We start from the raw sequence: 17,345 nt of genomic DNA, 5'->3' as shown, positions 1-17,345 counted from the left end.
TCAGGAATGTCTGCAAACATGAAACCTCAATGTTTGCCTAACCCTGCAGCAGGGAACCTGTGTTTTATTTTAGTGATTTCATCAAGATAAAATAAAAACTATTTCTGCAGTACATGCATTAACATAAAATGATTTCTATGTAGTGTTTATGATTCATTGGGGGTTATTTACTAAGGGAAAATCCACTTTGCACTGCAAGTGCACTTGAAAGTAAAGTCGCTGTAGATCCGAGGGGGACATGCAAGGAAAATAAAAAAACATAATTTTAGCTTGCACATGATCGGATGATAAAATCAGCAGAGCTTCCACTCATTTCAGATCTACCCCTTAGATTTAGAGCTACTGCACTTCCAAGTGCACTTGCAGTACAAAGTGGATTTGCCTTTCGTAAATAACCCCCTTTGTGTATTTATTTTCTGCTAACATAAAAACCATTCATTAAATATCTCCATTGGAAACCTCCAACCCCAAACCGACATTACCATCTGCCCCACTCCCAGTTAGACACTTTTTAAATTATTGTAGGGTCAACCTGCCACACTAACGTGGATGTCTGCGTGTGCTTAGTTGAACCCCATAGACTTATTTAACTTTTTCTCTGTAGACAGGAGATGCTCAAGTGATGGTCCCATATAAATCTTTGGGAAGCTACTGCTCAGAAATAAAAGTTCAGAGCCAGCAGGGGTATACCTGAAAGTGAGGATTCAGGGAGGCGAATGAAGGTAAGATTGTTGAGGATGGTTAGGGAGGATAAGTATACTTTGTTTGAAAGTATACTTAGTCCTTTAAGACAATATATAGTGTTATATGGTTTTTACATTTACTATGTTTATGACTAAAAATAATGTAATTAATGTAATCATTTTAAGTTAGGTAAACATGAAATATTAGATATAGTTATACCGTATTTACCATTTCCAGCTAGAAGATAGAGCCTTAGACTTCTTTCTACATGTTTACTAGGGTAACCCTAAAGGCCCCATTTACATGACCATTGCAATCAGGTCTACCTGTCGGACGGTCAATTCACCCCTATGAACCGATGAGTGTAAATAGACTTGTGTCCATTTACACCCGCCTACCTGATCCTGTATGCAAAAAAAATGGAAGGGGATTCATCCTCCCCCATCTAGGTGGATTGGATTGGGGCAAACTGACTGAGCAAAGGACAAGTCCTCTGCTCACTCTGCTCTGATCACCAGGGGATCAGTGGACAGATCCCTTGCTGATCAAAATAGAATCTGCCCTGTGTGAAAGGGGGCTAACTTTGAAAATTCTGTTGTTTACAGAGTTGAATAGATGAAGCTCAAATGACATACCCAGCTGAATCAATCAGGCTAATGCCTAGTACACATATGCCTAGTACACACGGGCTGAATGTCAGGAGATATTGGCCTGGTCAATAAAAAAACGGCGGAAATTCGGCCCGTGTCTATGTCAGCCGGTCTCACAGAAGCCCGCTGTTCAAGCAGCTTCTGTCGGTCGAGCATGCTGGAAAACCAGCAGCCAACTGGCTCCTGATCAGTGCCAATGGCTGAGAGCACTGATCTGAGTGTTCTGGCAAGATGCTGTCCCCTGTCTGAACACAACAGCTCAGTGGGGGGAGATCGCTGTACTAACATTGGACTGTTAGTACAGTGTCACCAATCAGCGCAGTCAGCGGGCTGAACTAAAAAAAAATATTAGTGTGTACCAGGCTTTAACCCTCTCTCCCTGCCTCTTCAAGTAGGGCTGTATGGAGACTCAATTAAAGACAGATAGTCCCATGGAAAAAGCTATGCTAGAAACCCCAACACTATACAAAGTCAGTGGCATGGGTTTTAAATGTTTTTTTTGTGGGGGAAAAAAAGTATAAAAAAGTATAAATTTAAAAAAGACATAAAACATAACTTAAAAATGTTTCCCCACCCCGTTGTTTGTGGGTTGTTTGGGTACAATGTAAGAGCTAATGTGAGGCTAACTGGAGAAAACCGAGCTACTCAGATTTTATTGGTCTCAAAAATCTAGGAAAATGAATATTTTATATAAACCTATATCAACTCCCTTCTATTGTTTGGTTTCTGTTTTTGCTATAGGAAGTCACATACATTACAATTTTATCTTCATTTTGCTTCCTTTAGAAAATGTTTTGACTATAAAAAGATTGTTTGTATGCCCATCACACATACACTATATTACACAAACTGTGAGAAAAACAATGGATATAACAAGAACACACAGTGTGGGTGTAAATGTATCTTGACAAATGCCTGCAGTCTGCCCCAAGGCGAGGGATACTGTCTAGTTTTTGAACAAGGGTGTTGAAATTGGAGATGGTATAAAAAGCACAATATATGTGTGTGTATAAAGTACAATCAATTCATTTATTAATGTTACAAATGAAAATCAGACAGTATATGCTATGGTGAATGGTAAAATCCAACACATAATATGCTCAAAGGTACAAGATTTTCATAATCTGCTTTGAGCAGTTGCATCCAAGCCAATGCTGAAATGCACCAATGCCAAAGATTACCCTTCTCAGTCCATAGCTATAGACATGCACATTTGGGTAACCAAAAGTCTACGTTCATGAAAAAATCTTTTGGTAATGGTATTGTGTTTGCATGTCTGGCGGCCAACTAATGTCCCTGATTCGCTAAATACATGTTTAAGGAGGATTTTCGCCCCCACGAAAAAATTAGAAGTAACCAGCTAAAAATGCCATAGCTGCTGACTTTCAATATTAGGACACTTACCTGTCCAGGGTTCCTGCAATGTCAGCACCCCAGCCGATTTTCGGATAGGCTCTCGGGTGCTGCTGCTGCCATTCATGATAAGGGAAGGAGGAGGAGGGCCAAAATTCCAAGGGTCAGTGATGAGACGCTGTCTCCTGGAAGTGGGGAAGGGTACCTCTCAAAAACAGGTACCCTTTCCCCCTCCCCCTTAAAAGGTGCTATTTGTGGCACTGGAGATGGGGGGGAGAAGCAGATAAGCGGAGATCCCACTTTTGGGTGGAACTCAGCTTTAAGAAATTCCATAGAAAGTTATAGTTTAGCTATAAAAAAATATTGTAAGAATTATGATCAACACCATAACGGTACTATCAACATCATAATGACTTGACACCTGTACACTATTATATTCATGGCTAAGATGGGAAATAGTAAATACTAGCCAGAAATGTTCTGTTAATGCAAACATTACCCTTCTTAGCCCTTGTACACACGGTCGGAGAATCCGTCGGAATGTGTCCTATCGGACCGTGTTGTCGGATAATCCGACTGTGTGTGGTATGCATCGGGCTGATTCTGTCAGAATATCCGTCGGACCCAATTTTCCAACTTGTTGGAAATATTTTCCGACAAACTGGTCCGATCGGACATACTCCGATCATGTGTAGAGAATTTTGATCGGACCAAGTGCCACGCATGCTCATATCAAATTCCTACATCAAAGCTATTGGCTACTAGCCTGAATGTAGTCCCATCGTAACGAAATTACCTCATCACGTTCTGAAAGATCGGATTTTTCGCCAACTTTGTCCGACCGTGTGTATGCAACAGTTTCGGACAAGATCTGAAGGACAAAATCCAACGGACAAAATCCGACGGATTTGGTTGTCGAAATCTCCGACCGTGTGTACAGGGGCTTATACTGATATAATTGTATATTATATGTTATGCCTGCAGAAATGTGGTTTGTGGAAGTGAACAAAGAACAGTTCAATCACTATCTGCACCTGGAAACTCTAGTGTGACATTATGTCAAGTGTCAGTTTCCGTAGTGGAGACTCCCAGCATCGTGTGAGAGGCAGGACTCAATGTCACAACAAAAAACATCAATTTCTAAATATAAAAACGCAAGGTCAGACGAGTCCATTGTTCTTCAGCAATCCTTTTGGCAGCCTGGAAAATCAGCTGTTATGTCCTGTCCAAAGTTTTAAAATAGACTTTTATCTTTTAGGAACATATATTATTACAAATGGTGAGATATAATATTAATAATATCATAATAAAATATCATAATAATAAATATAATATCCCTAGGAAGTGAAAAAAATCATCACAATGAAAGGCAACTATCCAACAGGAGAAAAAGTCTGCAGGGTTTTGAATGTTAAAGGTTCAAATCAAAGTTTACTGACAGAACATATCCAGGTCTAAGAATCCGTACACACGGTCGGACATTCCGATGGAAAATGTCCAATCGGACCGCGTTGTCGGATAATCCGACCATGTGTGGGCTCTATCGGACTTTTTCCGTCGGAAGGTCCGACCAACAAAGTTTGAGAGCTGGACATAACATTTCCTGACAACATGATCCGATCTGACTTTGTCCGATCATTTGTGGAGAATTCCGATCGGACAAAGTACCAGGCATGCTCAGATCAAATTACGAGACCAAAGCTATTGGCTACTAGCCTGAACGTAGTCCCATTGTTACAAACAAACCTCATCACGTTCCAAACAATCAGATTTTCAGACAACTTTGTCCGACCGTGTGTATGCAACACCAGTTTCGGACAAAATCCGTTGGAAAAAATCAGACGGATTTCGTGGTCGGAATTTCCAACCGTGTGTACAAGGGTTTAGAAGTACCACAAAAGCTTTCTTTAACTACGCACCTAAGTTTGGAGGTCAATGTGCTCAGCCTCCACTGTACTGTTATCAGCTAGCATTGTTCCCAATTCAAAATTGTTTGATTCCGCTGAGTGGAAATTTTTTTAGGTACCAGCAGGAAATCTAATTTAGATAAATGTGTGAAAATTGAATTACATATATAAAGAACTTCTGCTCCTACTGATTACTCCCACCTAAGTGGGGTAAAAAATTGAGAAAAAATTGAGGTAGTTGTGACGCTGTTTGTTTAAATATCTTAAATAATTTGTGATATAGTGATGTGCCTAGTACAATTAATTGATGTAGCTTGTGAAAAAAAGAAACTCATATATACCAAAACAATATATATGTGGAATAATGCAGAAAAAATGCACAAGATTATAAGATAAAATGTGATACTACACAAAAAATACACAAAATTAATCCATAGAATATAATGAATAAATATAAAAAATGTCCATGATTATGTGCAAAAATGCAAAATTAAGAGCGAATAAACCACGTATGCTGTGCGCATCTTCCAAGAGGAATTAGAGCAGCAGGTTTTTTTTTTCCTTCACCAGCACAAAGCACTTTCATCTGTTCAATATTTTTGGGACTATGAACTTTAATTTTTGTTTTTATATTATATTGTTTTATATTAAAATTGAAACAGAATATTCACGTTGAAAATATTTAATCATGTTGGAGATATATAATAAATTTTGCATTTTTGCACGTAATCATGGACATTTTTTATATTTATTCATTATTTTCTATGGATTCATTTTGTGTATTTTTTTTTGTGTAGTATGACATCTTATATTATAATCTCGTGAATTTTTTCTGCATTATTCCACATATTTATATATTTTTTATATATTTGAGTTTCTATTTTTCACAGGCTACATCAATTAATTGTAATAGGCACATCACTATATCACTAATTATTTAAGATATTTAAACGAACAGTGCCACACCTACCTCTATTTTTTCTCAATTCTCTCTGTGAACACTCTACCGAGGAGAGTAGGAGTGTTCTGTACTTCTCATATAATTCCTGTTCTAGAGAGACATTGCTGCTCCTCTATAGATACAGGACAGTGACTAAACATTGTCACCTTAGGAAAGAAAGTGAAGTGAATGAGTGGTGCACTGCATGTGTTCAATGTTAAAGTGGAAGTAAACTCCCTTATCGTTTTCATCCACGGAAGCTGCCATCTTTGCCTCTGTTTAATCTTCAGCTGCCACGGTGCTGCACATGTGAAACCTCCCCTTACCTCCAAAAAAAGGGGAAGCATGCCGGTCTGCCCTCATATATGGTGGGCAGGTATTAATTATCCTCTCTGCGGGTCTCCCTGGCCATATATGTGGGCAGACCGGCATTGTCTGTGATGTGGATCAATGGAAAACATTGTGTGAGGAAGATCAATCCCATTTGGTGTAGATGTTTCTTTTTTTCCCCTTTTTTTGGAGGTAAGGGGAGGTTTTAATATCTGGGTCTTGGGAGGGATGGGGTTTTACCTTTTTTTTTTCTCTCTCTCTCTCTTCCACTTCATGCACCTGCAATCTTTGATACTATATCATTGTTTTTCATGGTTGTTGTTCTGTTATTTATTAATAATTTGTAACTTTGAAGCGTTTTTCTCGTGCATTGATTTTTCTTTTTTCTTTTTATGTATAGTTTAAAGAGTAACATATTTGCTGTTCTGTGATATGAATATCTCTACTCCCTTGTTCCTGAAGAAGCCGATCATGGCGAAACATGTTGAACGTACTGGAATGGAACCTCTTTTGGTCTTTAAAGAAAATGTCACCTGCGTTTAGGCAATAGGTGTCAATTATAGACCATAGGGAATTGTATTAAATGTTTGACTATTTTTTATATTTTGTGTAATGTATATGAAATAAATTTGTATATTTTTTTTAGAACACCTTTTCTTATTTTTCTTTCAATATTTGGAGCCGCAAAAGTCCCTTACCTCCAAACTTTTTGTGTCTACATCTCCTTTTGGGATGCTGGTACCAGTATTGTATATTATTTGAACAGATCCCTGTCAGAGTACTCTTTTTCCTTGCATTTACGATCTTGTCGAAAACAGGGGTTAGGGGAAAGACTATTTCAGCAGACGACGAAAACTGAGCATGCAGAGCATGTTTAAATTGATGGAATTGATAAAACCAATTCGATTGTAAAGGGAACTCTTCCCTTAACTCTTCAAAGGACTTAAATAAACCGTTCTCATACAGCTGAACTAATGTTGTCATTCCTGATTTTTCCCACCTCTGAAAGCCTCCAAGACCTGAAAGTTGGGGGAGTCTATAATTTCCCATATCGGAGTATATCTAGGGGGGTAAGAAATACCCATAATTTTTTTGACTGTATCCCATATTTTACACATTAACTTACTGTACAAGTGGGCATATCCATACACAAAATACCCCCTCTTATTCCATCTAGAATATATAGTGGTGACCGACCCTAAAATACATAGGAAAAAAATCGTTGAGCAGGAAGAGGTAGCTGTTCAAGCTCCCATCCAGCAAAATGCTGTAGTTGTAATGCAAAGAAATATATCCTTGGGTTAGCAATAGCTAATGGCAATGGCTTAGAAGTTGACACCTATGCCTTGCAACACCGGGGTCCTTAGTTTGAATTTCAGCCACGATATTATCTGCATGTTCTCCCTGTGCTTTTATGAGTTTCCTCTCATTTACTCCCACAAGACAATTAGGCTTCTGTCTAAATTGGACCAAACGTGTGTGCACGTTGGCTATGCAAAAATTACATATGTGTTATCACATTCTGCATGCTAGTCCCAAACCAAGATATTGGGGAGGGTTGAGGAAAGACCTGGAAATCTACCACATAGGAATTTGTCAAGAAGAAAAAAAAGCACACCAAACATGGTGCTCCTGGCCTGTATCTTTTTGAATGTACTGGCAAGTGCACCTTAATGAACAAAAAGAACTTGACCCTATTTTTTAACTTAGGGCATCACAATGCATGGCATGTGCTTTGCGGTGTGCAGCAGTGTGGACCTGTTGCCAGCTACTATAGTTGCGTATTGGGATGCTCTTCTAAGGGCCCATGCCATAACACAGTAGCATTGATTTACTAAAACTGGAGAGTGCAAAATCTGGTGCAACTCTGCAAAGAAACCAATCAGCTTACAGTTTGTTTGTTTTTTTGTCAAATTTAAAAAGCTGAAGTTAGAAGCTGATTGGCTACCATGCACAGCTGCACCAGATTTTTCGCTCCCCAGTTTTAGTAAATCAACTCCAGTGTATTGCAATGCATGCGTTTTCTAGCCTTGATGTTGCATTGTGTTAGGCAGCCTATGCATTTTGCATGGACATCCATGTCTATTGCATTTTAACTCATGTCTACAATCACAAATAAATTAAATTGACTTTAAGTTGCCTTTCTTCATATATGTACTCTAGTACCTGGAATCCAAACGTGTTTTTGAATTTTTTTCCTTTTTTTTAAATCACAGAGAATGTATAAGACCAAAACTGGGAAAGATTCTGAATGAGATGAATTGGCAAAAAAGATAATGGCAAAGAATATTTGTTGAACTTAAGTCATTACACTCTGATTTCTGAAGTTAAAATAATAAGAAATTCATCAGCTGATTACCACAAGCAATGGGACTATGTCAATGGTTCCTATGGGAATAATCTTTTCCCGTTTATCGTGCACAATTAGTAGCAACTAAGTACAAGGTAGCTTTTGTTATGGAAACTAATAAGCTCATAATATATCCTATGAATATTTGCACATAATTAGAAAATATCTGTAATTTCTGTCAGGTATTAGGATAGGAAAATTGTTGCCATGTGAGACAGCAAGCTGGAACAGTAGAGAACATATAGTTTGTGTATGTATAGGCTATAAGCAGATCCTGGAAAAGCTTAGTCAGGAAATCATAAATGGGTTATCCATAATGTTCAGGAGGGTTAGGTTCCTTCTAATGTTTTCTTAGCACACATTGCTTTTCTATGGCTGACTTATGCAGGAGAAGAGGATACAGAATAAACTCAGAGCCTATTTAACTGGAGTTCTCACTTTTCAGGGTTTTTTTTTTTTTCAGATACAGGTTTTTGTGTGTTTTTAACGTGAGGATGCATTTGAGATTTTCAGATTGGGTGGCTAATTATTTAGAATTTTTAAAGCTCTTTTTAAAGCTCTTTTGCCACACAGCACATCCCTGTCTGGTAAAGCAGAATACATTATTTTTTTCTCTTGAAGTTTAGTAACACTTACAGGTATTGTCCTTCTCCCAGTCTGTGACTGAACAAGGAAAAGAGAAGCAGCACACCAATGAGCTTATCTCTCCATCACTCTGTTCTCCTTCTATCAATATTGGATAAAACTCTCTCCTAGTCTAAGATATGCAGTACAGTAGACTACCTGGAGTTCATCTTTACGCTTTTACATCACAGACTTCACAGTATGGTGATAACCTGTAGTGTAGATTTTGCTATGGCTTCAACAGTCAGTAGATGATTGTAGTGTAATTTGGCCTGTTGCTGCTAAAGTCGCAGGCAGAACATCAATAAAGCATGTTCAGAAACCTCCCTGAGATACTACACAACAGGTGCCACTTGCTTACCCCTCCTTGGTATTGTCATGGATCTGCTAAGTGGGGATAACTGACCTTTCACGTTCAGTGAGGACATTACAGTGATCAGAAGATTGTCCTGAGAATGGTCATATCATCCAAAAATGGGCAGCTTGGGACCCTGGGAAAGATTTTTTTAATGGATAGCATTCAAAGGCTATTGCTCGTATTTATTTAAAAATTATTTCTCAAGTTAACCAACAATGAACTCTTGTAGTATTTAAAATACCAAAAGGTTTCAATGAGTGACTCTACAGAACAAAATATTTTTAACATTTGTGTGGCTTTTCAAAATTTCTTCATCTTTGTCAATATTTAAAAATAATTTCCAGAGATACTGCTGCAAAGCCAGTAAATCCAAGCCAATCCTGTGCTATACTAAGAAGGCATAAATTAGTGTATTCAACATGATATCATTACAGGCATACCCCACTTTTAAGTACACAAAGGGGTTTATTTACTAAAGCTTTAACGTGCAAAATCAGGCTCACTTCTGCATAGAAACCAATGAGTTTCTAGGTTTTATTACCAAAGTTTGATTATACAAGTTGGGGTTAGAAGCTCATTAGTTTCTATTCAGAAGTGAGCCTGATTTTGCACTTTCCAGCTATAGCAAATAAACCCCATTGTGTACTTAAAAGTGGGGTATGCCTGTATTCATAATTACAATTAAAAAATCCTTTGCGCAACTAAAGCAGGGGTGCTCAACCTTTTGAAGAGTGAGGACCACTTATGTGATTTGGTAACTGGCGGCAGGCCGCAATGAATGAAATGGTTCAGAATTTGAAATTTTTTATGGTTCAGAATTTTAGATTTTTTATTTTGAATAGCATAATAAAATGTATGCAACAATCAGGATCATCGTTTTCCATGAGACCAATCCCTATTGGATGTTTACTCGCTGTTTAATCACAATTACAAAAATTAAAAAAACTTTTTTATGAACCTCTTGACCTCCAGAAGATTTACCCCCCTTCATGACCAAACCATTTTTTGCTAGTTATGTTAACTGACAATTGCGATCCGATTCTGGTGCGGACCAAAAAAAAGTGTCCTGTATGAGTTTGGTCAGAATGCGCTGTGATATCAGCCATACTATCTGTATGGCTGAAATCGCATCGCACAGACATCACATGTGATTTGCACTGCAGTGCGGTGTGCATCACATGCGATCTAGCAGAGCGCAGTAGTGTGAACCATCACTAAATCCTATTCTGACAGTAAGGTCAGCGGCCAGCCAAAAAAAGCTTCAAATCAGTGTTGCAGCCTTTAATATATCAGGGTCTTTGCAGCCATTCCTTGAATTGCAAAAACAAGGACAGTGGACAGTTTAAACAAAAAAAACAACAGATCAGGGAAGGGCATGCCCCAGTAGTGCAATCAACTTCTTTTTTAACCTCTTCATCCCTGGAAGATTTGCCCCCTTAATGACCAGGCCATTTTTTGCAATTCGACACTGCGTCGTTTTATGGCATTTTTTACGACATTGTGGGAGACAGATCGGACACTTTTGACACTTTTTTGGGACCATTGACATTTATACAGCGATCAGTGCTATAAAAATGCACTTATTACTATGTAAATGACACTGGCAGGGAAGGGGTTAACAGTAGAGGCCAATCAAGGGGTTAACTGTGTGTCCTAGGGAGTGATTCTAACTGTAGGGGGATGGGACTGCCTGGGTGAGGAGACCGATCGTTGTTCATACTTAGTATGAAAAACAGATCAATCTTGTCTCCCCCTGACAGCACAGAGATCTGTCTATTTACATTGACAGATCTCTGTTCTGTCTCTGTGTGGAGCGATCGCAGGTGCCCGGCAGAGGATTTGATCCTTCTTCACTCTATTCAAACTGTTTTGGCTGGGTTTGGGATTTTCCATGCAGGAACATTTTCTATAAAATATTAAAGCTGACGTTTAGCAATTTATTTTTCAGTTAAATCAGCACCAGGGACAGGTACATGAATGACAAGTGTCCTGTGTGCCAGTGGCTATACGTTTCTGTAAAATCTTCCAACTTCTGCCTCTAAATCTGCCCTCTACCCCTGTGACAGCTACTCATCAAAAATTATGACTATGCCCGCCCTTTCTGCCCCCTTCGGCATTCATAAAAAACATATTATCACTTTCCTCAATGACAAGCCATCTATTAACAGGGGACCAGTAGGTGAATGAAAGGTCCACCTCCTCCATTAATAGAGTACTTTTCATTGTGTGAACCGATAGTCCAGCTTCTAGGAAGGATGGAGAGGGGCAAAAAGGGCAGGCACAGTCAGCACTTTTAAAGAGTGCCTGTCACAGATGAAGCTGCTCATATTAACCCCCAAAGACCTGGAAGATGACAGCTGGAGGTGGAGGGTAGCTTGGTTGGGCAGAGTACAAGATATTTCAAAGAACAGAGCAGCCACTAGCACATGGGACACTCATCATTCATGTAAATAACTTTCCCGGTGCTGAAAAAAAAAACCCTTAAAGGAGAAGTCCAGCCTCAGCTCATTTGGTTGGGCTTCACCTGTGGGTCACAGGAGTGCAATTCGTTTTGGAATCCTGTGACCCATTTTCAGCAGAGAGCGGGCTGAAGTCTTCTCTGTGCTGACGTCCCTGGAATCAATCCAGGTACTGCGTCATCATGACAATAAAGTCTGGATCTGCCAGGTGCCTGGAATGATACCCGTCTCAGACTTTCAGCGAGCCACTGAGAGCCTAAGCCGGCCGCTTCCCACCCCTTCATGGCTCAGTGCTCCAGTGAGCATGAGGGGGGGGGGGGGCAGAGCAGAGAACTGCTGATTGACAGGCAACAGTTCTCTGTTCGGGGAGCTGTGAGAACCAAACCATCCGCAGTGTTTGATCTCTTGGTTCTCAGTGCAAAGGCAGCAGGGGACAGATGCAGTATTGGACCAATGCTGCATCCACCTAGGTAAGTATGAAACTGCAAAAAAAATAAAAAATACTTCTCTTTTAAGTTCAGCTTTAACTGAAAAAGTCTGCATAAAGTCTACATAAAGATGAAAATGTGATAATAACTGACTGCAACATGCGGATAAGTAAGCCTTTTATTCTGCAATCAGCCAGAACTAAAACCCAGACACTTTTTCAGGGATATAATGTTCCTGGTACAAATTTTTTAAGACAGTCGGGACTAAGGGACAGTTGGCAGCTACTGTGTGTCATCCAGTGATACCATTGCACAAGTCTTGGTGACTCCACATAGTCTCCTTTTAGCCATGTAGGGAATGGCAACTATCCCAGGAGGCTGCTGCATGCTGATCACCACTGTCTCCTTCCCGGCAGGATCATTCTCTATTAATCATTTGTATGAAAGCAATCTTAGCACTGTGTTTCTACAGTTGAGACCACCAGAGGAATTTAATCTCATCAGCTGTCATTATTTAATAAAAGCGTGCATGAAGTGAGGAGTGCAGCAAGGCTAATACCTTACACCTGCCAGAGGACACTGACTCAGTCTTACAAGTGATTCTGATGCTTTGCACCCACACAACAGGTGAGTCCATGTGGCTTTCTATTGGGTTAGTTAAGAAACCATAAAGAGTTGAAAAACAATAATAAGATTTTAGTAATCCATGGATGTGGAATCCAGTTCTGCACATAAGGATGTGTCCAGTCAAAAATACTTTTTTTTTAGTTTTGAAGAGTGGGGAAGGATTATACCCTCATTAGATTTTTACTTATATCCTATCCCTTTGACAATGGTTTCACAAGACAAGAGGTGAATGAAAATCAATAGCAGCACCATATGCAAAAATAAAATGCTCACTTTTCGGTCTGGAAAAGCTAAAACTCCCGGCAGCTTTTTATTGCTGTCTGTGACAGTCTTGCAGACTTTCCCTCCCCTGTCTGGTGACACCGCTCTCACTGTGACAGTAAATGAGGGGAAATCTCTCTAACAGAGCCAACAATATCAGTCAAAACCCAAAGGGGGTTATCATCAATCCCCATTCTATCCAAAACAAAAAAAGAACTAGTGGCTGGACATGTACTATAATAGGAAGTCCACTAGGCACTCTTTTCACTTGAAATGGTTGTATTATTGGGTTAAAATTTTACAACCTGTTCTTTAAGAGCAACATAGGCTGAAAAAAGACGCAACACGATTGATTAACTAAAGGCAAATAGGCTTGTCACTTTGCAAGGGAATTTTCCCTAGATCTTAGTGAATGTTATTACATTTTTCACTTTGAAAAGATTACCCTATCAAGTGAAAGAAAAAAAAAAGATCATTTGTGCTCACTCACAATTAGAAGATAGAAATCAGCAGAGCTTCACTTTATTTACTAAGCTATGGAGAAGATTCCCTTGCAAAGGGAACCAGGGGTTGTAAATCTTTAAAATAAAAAAGTTTTTTAAAATCTTTATTCTAAGCAAAACAAAATTGTCGATCTCATTTCATCCAGAATCGTGCAGCTCTAATGGTTTGAAATTTGGCCGCTCCCTGTTGAACCCGTTAATGTTTGATCCATGCATTACATGATCCAGCTTTACAGAGTGAAACTGTACTTGGAAAATAAACAGTCTATTTATCTTTAGTAAATAAACCGCTTAGTTTCCATTTGTTTTACAACACTGGGGACTTACTTAAAGGGATACTAAAATAAATGATAAAAAAATCTATTAATTTATGTATTCTTAACTCATTAAAGTACCTTTTATTTTTGTCAAAGGAAAAGATCCATAAGCGGCATATCATGAAGCAGACCCAGGGGCATGAAGTGAGATGAATGGCAGCCTCAGCCCAGACTCCAGCCATTCATCTCACTTCATGCACATGGGTCTGCCCTATGATGTCTGGCTTATTGATCTTTTCTTTTGACATTGCTGTAGCTTGGAGCTAGGACGCGTTGTCCCTGCCTGTACTCACAGTGGTCTACTTGGACTGAACTTCTCTGCTTGAGCGGCACCTAAATTTTACCTTTCATTTCTCTCTGCCTCCTCCAAAATGTTAAATCTCTTTTTTCCCACTGAGATCTGACTTCCAGTTAGAGGGTGGCTAGATTATTTCTCCATAGTCCCACTGTATGTAGGAACGTAGCCATCTTCTCTTGCACACTCCCGAGATGGACTAGGTAATATGAACTATGGGATGTGTAGTGTGCATAGATCCAGACACATGACCACAACTAACATGCACTGCTCATTCCAAACAAATGGAAATGAGGGGGGGGAAAGATAGGTTCAGAACCTCATGGAGGACAATACAAGGAGGCAGATAAACGCCGCAAGGTCTCCTTTAAACTTGTAGCACTGCTTACAGCAAACCGCTTTTTTCAAAAGACAGCAGAGCAGTGGCTGACAAGCATTCGGGAGGCAGTAATGCCCGTCCTGAACAGCTGTTATTTATCTTTCTTTAACTTTTATTTATAATTGCCACATGTCAATTTTGCTTTGCTGAAACACATCGCAAATGCTAGCCAAGCGTTTGGCTCTCAGTTGTGGTGTGGCCGCATTGAACTCAATGGACGAGTTTGACAGGTGGCACCCTGAGTTCAAAATGCGCATCCACAAAGCAATGTATCACAACTGCAGCATGTGTACAACACCATCTGGCTGTATTTTGACAATTTGGGTAGCCAGGAAGGGGGAGCTTTAAAACTGTGGCTCAGCTGCCCACTTCATGACTGAATGCACGCACATTAATGCAAGCATTTTTGGACTTTGAGAAGTACTGAATTAAGGCAGGCCATTCATTTTGAATGAGCTGGAAGGGCATCTCAACATATGGAAAAACATATTTTGACAGAAGCACTGTCGGTCACTGCAGAGTAGGTCACTGCAGAGATCCAGTAGGGAGTGAGCATAGTTCATCAGCTTCCAGTTTTTTTTTTTTTTTTTTCAAAAAACTTAATTGAACAAGCTAGAAGCTGATTGGCTATCATGCACAGCTGCATCAGATTTTGCGCTCTTCAATTATAAATCATCAACCCCAGTGTGTCTGAGTTAAGCAAACTACAGTCTATGTGTAGACTAGAAGTCCAGTCTGATGACTAATGGAACCAGTTCTGTCCTATGGACAGAACTGCTGACAATGGACAGAGCTGTGTGACAAATAGTTAGGAAGATGAAAGACATGTGTGTTCTTTGTTATGCTAAACAACCCCTGTGGGCAAATAATCCCTAAACCATACTCCATTGAGTAGACTGGATCCTTGGAAAACTCTCCATTTGGAAGCCAAATCTCACGCAACGTGCACCTATTTTTTTAATGCAGTACACTACTACACACAAATGGTTCGAATGTATTTACTGCAGTGCACTATAGTACAAGTGCTAATTTCTTATAGTGTTTCTTTATATAACAATAATGATAATAATACTTTATCATATTTATTATTTATAATGCATATATGGAATGCATTAATGTGGTATTCATTAACAGAGTACCAACAAATTTAGCAGTACTTTACTGAACTACATGGCAGTTTTACAATATATTATTCAAAGTTTAAAATGTAGACTCCTAGAATCCTGGAAAAACAGACATTCTATTTGAAAACACTGCACAGGATTAACTACACTGAACCACGTAAATCAAACGAACCTCATCTCTGGCTTTGTATTCTCCCCACGCTTAGAAAGGTATTTATCTGAAACCCAAGTACTGTAGAAATATGTGCATTTAAATAGGAGCATTGTGCATGTCAATCTCAATATGCACTGATATACAGTATAATCAAATATGCATTGGGAAATCTACTACAGTCACTAAAAGGTGCTTGAAAAGAATAGTAAATATTTTCTCAGGTGTTGCTCTTTACAAAATGCTGCGCTTCTTTAGATCTGAATGTAAGCACAAAGGCAGCTAATGCAAACTAACATACGGCATGAAAGAATACCTATGTATTCCTAGCCACCTAGACAGCACAACACAACTGGGTGTTGCAGAAAGAAAAAAAAGTTCTAGGGTGATGATACAATTACATTTTCTTAAGTAATTTACCCACCCAAAGGTCATATTTTACTTATATATGGAGCCTAATGAGCTGAATCAGCCATAGGCTTCTTACAGGTCTTGGATCATCCAATAGTGAGATCTTCCTGACAATATTTTCAACCTTGTTCCTGTCCATTGAATTAAATTTTTTTTTAAAAATGATTGTGGTAATTCATTTTGGCCACAGCAGGTATAAAAAGCTAGGAACTTAAAGTTGGAGTAAACTCCCATTTCTGACTTTTACCTAAAGGTGAGCTGTTTAGGAGATATTTATTGTAGATGCATCTGGTGACATCACTGGTGCATGCGCTCTGAAGGAACAGCCTGAGGGGTGTTCTTTCAGAGTCCTGTGCCATAAAACGGTGGCTTCCATGCCAATATGCAGGAGTAACGTCATTGTGGCTCCAGCCAGTCACATAGCCAAAGTCTGCAAACCCAGAAAAGAAGACTGGGTGAAAATGGAAGCGCCTTCAGCAGTGACAGCACAGCACTGGAAGGCTGCATACTAGCACATTATGACATTACCGTTCAGGATACAAAATAAAACCAAAAAAAAAAAATGTCCATCAGCTTGCTACTACTTTAAAGAAAGAATTCCAGGTATTGATATTTTTACAGTAGCAATGCCTACTACAGTGATTTCCAGCTTCTAGAGGGAATCCACATGTAGGGCATATGCATAGTTACATTGGCCCCAGCTGGACCAATGTAACTGCATGTAAAAGTATCCATACCTGGAATTATTCTTTAAAGCCCAATTAAACTTTAATTTTGAATTTGCTAAATAAATAAACAAAAAGTGTTCAACTGCCTTACATTTCATTTACTTTCTAAAGCAGCCACAGCCTGAGTAGAAAATCCTTTTCTTTTCCATAGAGAAGCAGTGATCTTATTGCAGCGGTCTGACACATTACCTATCAATTTAGAACTATAGCTCAACAAAGCTCATGCTACCCACTGGTTCCGGCTCTGACTCAGGGATCTATCTAATTCATGAAGATATCCTATTGATGAAACGCGTTGGGTGAGGCCATGTCCGTGATGTAATTTCCACTGTTTTTGAACATATGGCCATATTGGATAGCAAGCAGCATTGCTAATAGAAAACATAAGGGCCAACCTTAATACAAACCAGTGTAAGTACGCAATTTGGAATTTTTGAGTTTTATCAATAAAATGTTGTTACGCTAT

At 39.1% G+C, this 17,345-nt stretch overlaps 1 long non-coding RNA gene across 1 annotated transcript in view; it reads right to left on the bottom strand.

Annotated features, from left to right (window-relative positions):
* LOC143930317 (uncharacterized) overlaps nt 1–17,345 on the bottom strand; it is a 148,033-nt gene that overhangs the window by 57,306 nt on the left and 73,382 nt on the right. The gene's annotated exons all lie outside the window — the stretch shown is intronic.

This window comes from Lithobates pipiens, unplaced genomic scaffold (genome assembly GCF_037356315.1).
Source record: "Lithobates pipiens isolate NorthernLeopardFrog02 unplaced genomic scaffold, aLitPip1_a1.2 Scaffold_25, whole genome shotgun sequence".
In the NCBI taxonomy this organism is placed as follows: domain Eukaryota; kingdom Metazoa; phylum Chordata; class Amphibia; order Anura; family Ranidae; genus Lithobates; species Lithobates pipiens.
Note: the sequence above shows the minus strand (reverse complement) of the source record. Positions and strands in the feature narration are given on the sequence as shown.